Below are 6,444 nucleotides of genomic sequence, written 5' to 3' on the forward strand. Positions count from 1 at the left end.
TAGCAAGGCAACTGCTACAATTTGTATAACCTTGGTGTGCCTTGTTGGACTCATTGGTTCCCTATGAGTGACCACACATCACACTATTGTAGCTTATTGGTCCAACTATGGATGACACGCGAGGTTTGTTGATGCAGGTGCATGTCCTGTTGTCCCAAGATAACCCACTATGTTTCTAGCTACCAGCGTCTTGTTTTAGTTACAGTGCTGCAAGCACAGCACTGTTTTGGCATACTGGTAGCTGGCTCTGCGCTTATGCTGAGCATGGCCTACCACCGTGTCAGGCTCTAGGCCTGCACTGCCAGATTGCTCACACTGCTCGTCACTATCATTCCCACACACCAGGGGAAGTTTAGGCTTGAGGTGAGGAGAAAGTTCAACACAGAAAGACTTGTTGGCCATTGGAATGGGCTGCCCAGGGAGGTGGTGGAGTCACGGTCCCTGGAGGCGTTCACAAAGGGATTGGACAAGGCACTTGAAGCCATGGTTTAGTAGTCATGAGGTGTCGGGTGACAGGTTGGACTCGACCATCTCTCAGGTCTTTTGCAACCTTAGTGATTCTACGCTTCTCTTTCCCTGGGAGTGCCAGAGCCCCTCACAAGGTGTTTGAAGGAATCTCGAGTGAAAAGGATAGTGCTTCAAGCTTTGAATGAAAGCAGCAGCCAGGCAAAGCAGCTCTATGGCAGAAACCTCAAAGGAAGCCAGAGCCGAGTCTGCTCTCCTGCTCCAGCCTTCAAAGGCAGCTGCTTCAGCTTTGCCAGCTTTGCCTGGCAAGGGAGAGCATTCTCCCTCACCTGCATATGGAGGAACCCTGACTCTCAGCCACAGAGACCCGTGTGCATCTGGGGGGTGGGAAATCGAAAAGCCCCATGGACACTTGGATTAATTCAGTGTCACACCGGAGACACACCCATCAACAGTCAGGGGGTGGTTAACTGAAAAAGCAGCAAAGTATTGGGCTCAGAGCGTGTGCTGCTCTCCAGGGTTTGTGTTAACACTTTGTTCATGGCTACATAATTTGTGTGGTTTGTATCATAGTATCAGTCAGGGTTGCAAGGCGCCACAAGGATCACCTAGTTGCAACCCCGCTGCCATGGGCAGGGACACCCCACACTAGATCTGGCTGGCCAGAGCCTCATCCAGCCTGGTCTTAAACACCTCCAGGGACGGGGCTCAACCACCAGGATCTGATTGGCTTTCCGGGCTGCAAGTGCACACTGAGAGCTCACGTTGAGCTTCTCATCCACCAGCACCCCCAAGTCTCTCTCCTCCGGGCTGCTTTCCAGCCAGTCCCTGCCCAGCCTGGATTTGTGCCTGGGATTGCCTCGACCCAGCTGCAGGACCCTGCACTTGGTCTTGTTGAACCTCATGAGGTTGGCTCGTGCCCACCTCTCCAGCCTGTCAAGGTCCCTCTGGATCGCCTCCCTTCCCTCCAGCGTCTCTGCTGCACCACACGGCTTGGTGTCATCAGCAAACTTGCTGAGGGTGCACTCAGTGCCACTGTCCATGTCACCGACAAAGGTGTTGAACAAGACTGGTCCCAGGACTGATCCCTGAGGGACTCCGCTTGTCCCTGGCCTCCGCTGGGACATGGACCCATTGACAGCCACTCTTTGGGTGCGGCCGTCAAGCCAGTTCTTTATCCATCTAGTGGTCCGCCCATCAAACCCATGCATCACCAATTTGGAGACCAGGATGTGGTGCGGGACAGTGTCGAAGGCTTTGCTCAGGTGCAGGTAAACCACGTCAGTTGCTCGCCCCTCATCTATTAATGTTGTCACCTGTTCATAGAAGGCCACCAGGTTTGTCAGGCAGGATTTGCCCTTGGCGAAGCCATGCTGACTGTTCCCAATCACAGTATACACTGTTCATATAGTGCTTTTTGGTATTGTAGGCCACTATGCTTAATGCGTAAGCCACTGGATTTGATATGTATTTGTATAAGCCAGAATCCACAATGTACCCCTCAGGAAAAGGGCATTTATGGCCCCAGATCAATTTGCCCCGTAGGGCCAGGGGGTGGAATGACATGGTAGGGCCAAACGGCCCCAGCACAAACTCAGACAGAGCCTCATGTGTCTAGATATGGTCCCCCTCTCCTCCTCCTCCTCCTGCAGAAAGTCGGGGTAACGCGGGAAAAGGAACAAAGGGGACAGGACCATGCGTGTCTGGTAAACAACCCTGTATCTAGACTAAAGGCACGTGTACTGGCCACTGCTTCTGCCTGACCAGGCCTATGTTTCTGCCTTTTATGGCCACAACCTGGCAGAACTCCTTCTCCTTGGGTAACTGTGTGCTGGCTTCAGTTGCCCTGTTGGCCCAATCGAATCTCACAATAGATTTGTATACAGGCTGCTTGTTCCCTTGGCACCGTTCACCTCTGCCAACCTCTATCTAACGGAGCTGCAGCCTTCCGCTTTTTGTAGCGCCACTGCATCAGGCAGCTGAAGAAGGCATGGAAATTGTTGGGCAGGGACTTGCTATTTCCCTTTTGCCTGGGCACAGGGTAGCGCCTTCCTGCTCTCTAGGCTAATGCAGTGGAGCAGCGTTTAGTGCAACAGGCAACACGCATGCGTCAGTTTTGGCAACAAAAGCACACGGCAGTGATTACGTTTCCAAAGGTCTGTTTGCAAGATGCTCTCTCCAGGGCACAAATGTCTTTCCATAAGCATTTGCTGACATCAACCTCCTGGCCAGAATAACATGGCCTAGGGGTTGTTGCTGGCATCCCCAGCACTCGTACATCCCCCAGTGATGACCAGTAGTAGGTTTCTGCAGAGTGACTACAGCACACACATTCGTTTCTTTTTATTACATCTTTTTATTACGTTTATTTACATGTGTGACAGTACCAATGGAGATGTGATTAGGCCTTTGGATTCCACGCTCGTGGTTTTCAGCCCCATCGATCCAGCCTGTGCAGATCCCCCTGAGGAGCCTGTCTACCCTCAAACAGATCAACTCTCCCCCCCACTGCCTCCAAAACTGCCCCACAGTCCCTTGCAGCTTCCTGTCCCATGAAGGGAAGGCTCACATTGGCCTCTGAAAGGCAGTTCCTTGCCCTGCAGAAAGGCCATTTCCATTGTGACTCCTCAGCTTGTGCTCCTGCTGCATTTTGTGGTGGAGGCAGCACATCAGCAAAGCACTACGGAGGTCAGGACAAGAGTGTGGCCACCTGCCACATTTAGGTGCCATCCTGCGGTCCTGCGCTCTGACCCAGACACCAAGTGCATCGGAGAGGATGGGATGCCCGAGCCTCGGCCAGGCTCAGGGGTCCCTGCTGTCCCCTGTAGTGGGCAGGCCAGAGCCAGAGCCAGTGCTGTGGGTGCAGCCTTGGTGGCACGGTACAGAGGAAGGGGAGCCTTTTGTGAGCTGCTGGCAGTGCTCCACGTGCCAGGGCCAGGAGCAGAGAGTTGCCTTGGCCAGAGCTGGGGCGCTGGCGTGGCGCTGCCTGAACAGCACCGTTTGGCCACCGGTGCCCACCCTCAAGAACTGTCCCAGGGGAGCTGGCATTTGACTCTGCCCTTGCTACCCTCTTACATAGGTGCCAAGGGCACAAGCCTCCGCCTCAGTGCTTGACATCAGCCCCTGTGTGGTGTTGCCTGTGTCAGAGAGGGTGGCAGGTGGCCCAGGGCGTGGCACCTGGGGGGCCAGCAGTGATGACATCACAATGGCCGTGGTGATTTCATGGCGTGATGATGTCACAAGAGTCACTGGTACAGGTGAGGGGGAAAGCCTACAAAAGGGAGCGCAGGGCTCAGTTCCTGCATCCTTGTGACTTGGTGAGGTAAGGAGAGGGCGGGAGAGGGAAGGGGCTGCCAAGGCAGGAGGGGAGCCCCTGCACCTCAGGGCTCTGGGGTGTGCTCCAAGCTCACCGGCATGTCTTGCTTCTCTCTCAAGAGTCAGCAGAGGAGCATTTGGAGGAGACAGCTCAGCAGTGCTGGGACAGGAACTCTCCAAGAGCTCACCGTTGACGTGTGCCTTGTCTGCAAGGAAGGAGGAGACGCTCGGCGAGATGGAGCGTGGTGAGCAAAGTTATCCCCTTTGCAGCCTGTCACAGGCAATAATGGTTAGGGTGGTCAGCAGAGCATAGGGCTGAGAGAGGAGTGACAGAGGGAGGCAAAGATCTCCCCAGAGTGCCCCAGGGCACAGCCCTTCCTTTCCTCAGCAAGCAGGGCTCAGGCCTGACCAGTGGGCGCCTGCTGGGACACCCAGTGCCTGCCATGCTGAACCCTGCAGGCCTGCCCATCAGCCAGAGCGGCAGGAACAGAGCAGGCCCTTGGGGACAGTCCCTCAGAGACACTTCCCCCAGCCCTACAGAAGTGCTCATTCCTAATGGTGTTTGCTCTCTCCTCTCCAGCATGCGTACTGTGCCGTCGGACACATGTTGCCATGCATATCTGTGGAGAAATGCTGAATCTGGAAGGGGTCCGTGCCCATTTGTTTTGCCTGGTGAGTTCCCCGGGGGCTGCCTCCCGTTTTCATGCAGGCACTCCCTGCCACACTGTCCTCAATGGCTCCCTGTCCGTTCTCTCCTGCAGATTTTTGCCAGTGAGATTTCTCCACTCCTGGATGGGGAACATGGAGTGCTGCTATTTTCTGAGGAGGAGGTTGAACATGCAGTCGAGCAGGCAGCACAGAAGGTGAGGACATGACAAAATCAGTGAGATTTGTGCCAGGAGAGTGCTGTGGCAGCTTAGCCCAAAGCTTGAGCTAGAATTCCTGGCCCTTCCAGAGAGCTCTTTTGACCTTTCAGACTTCTGAGTCTTGCTCCCAGCAGCTCGAGAGGCTCCTGCAGAGGAATCGTGCCGGCCAAAGGGATCTGCGGGCCCTGACCCAGAGGTATGGGGCCCCTCCTGCAAAGACCCCAAGGCTGATGGAAGTTGCTCTGCCCTTTACAGGAGTGCTGTGTCTGCCAGCAGAGTGGGGCCACCATCACCTGCAGCGAGACAGGCTGCGATGTCAGCTTCCATCTCCCCTGTGCCACACGGGGTGGGTGCGTCACCCAGTACTTTGGACTCTACAGGTAAGGGCAGCTGGCCCTCACAGGGGAGGCTTGCCACCTTCATTCCTCTGCCTGCCAGCTTCAGGCCAAGAAGAAAGCAACTCACGGTGGCACTTCCCACTGCCCAAAGAGTTCTGAGGCTCCTTCAGACATCTTCACCCTTCCTTGCTTTTCATGAAGCCTAAAACTGATTTTCATAGCCATAAGCCTAATGCCAACGCTAACCCTAATGCTAATCCTAACCCTCAGCCTAACCCAGTACTTTCCCTAGTGCGGTTAAGTCCTCTCCCCTTTCCTCCAGCACCACGTAAGGACCGGACACTTGTGTCCTCACCGTGAAGCCTCTTTCCTCTTCTCCCCAGGGCCTTCTGCAGGGAACACTCCCCACGTCAGGAAGTGGAGGCCGTTCCAGACGAGGACACCACCTGCCTCATCTGCACGGATCCTGTAGACAACCAAACGTCCTACAGGACCATGGTGTGCCCGGCGTGTCAACACGCATGGTTCCATCGGGAATGCATCCAGGTAGGAGCCCATCCCTCGCTCCCAGGAGACCACAGGTGCTCAGCAGCACCAGGACCTAACTCATGCTGTTCAATGTTTCTCCTGCAGGAACAAGCTCTGCACACTGGCCTGTTGAGTTTCGAGTGCCCGGCGTGTAGGGATCAGAATGCATTTCTGCCAGAAATGCTCGACATGGGCATCCAAATACCTTTCAGGTTGGTGTCCTTCCATCCACCTCACGAGGCAGGACGGTGCAAGCACTGTGCTACCCCAGGGCCTGCCCCTACAGTCCTGGCTCTCTGCTCTCTCGTGAGTCCTTGCTTCAGCTTTGCAGAGGAGCTGGAACCAGGGCAGGGCCGGGCAAGCAAGGATGGCCTGCATCTGCCTTACGCCAGGGTGGCAGCAGGGACTCATCAATATTCCTTTCTCCACCAGACTGCCATCCTTGGATGTCCAGGATTTAGAACAACTAGTTGAGAGGCACAGCCGCTGTGATGCCAGCGAGTGCCTGTGCCCAGGAGGCAGGGAGCAGGCAGAGCAAGAAGGGTAAGTTGTCAAAACTGCAACCTGGGGATCTACTTTGTGCAGGATCCCTCTCTGGCCGTGGGCTCAGAGCAGAAGCTCCAAGAACAAGAGCTCTGCCAGATGGTCCCACGCTGCACTCAGTCTGTCCTCACAGCCATGAACCCATTTTTTGTCCCCAGGCCCTGGCAACTGCTGTTATGCAGCTCCTGTGCTGCTGAGGGCACCCACAGGCGATGCTCCCATCTGAGGCCCAGCACCGACAGCTGGGAGTGCAGCAGCTGTGCTGGCCCCAGCAGAGGTAAGAGGCAAAGCACTCTGCTGCTCTTCACCCCGGGCTAGTGGGCTGGCAGTGGAGACCAGGCTGAGCTTGGCCGAGCCTCTCAGCTCTGGGAGGGCTGGTGGCACTGCAC

Source organism: Dryobates pubescens, chromosome 1 (assembly GCF_014839835.1).
Source record: "Dryobates pubescens isolate bDryPub1 chromosome 1, bDryPub1.pri, whole genome shotgun sequence".
Taxonomy (NCBI): Eukaryota; Metazoa; Chordata; class Aves; order Piciformes; family Picidae; genus Dryobates; species Dryobates pubescens.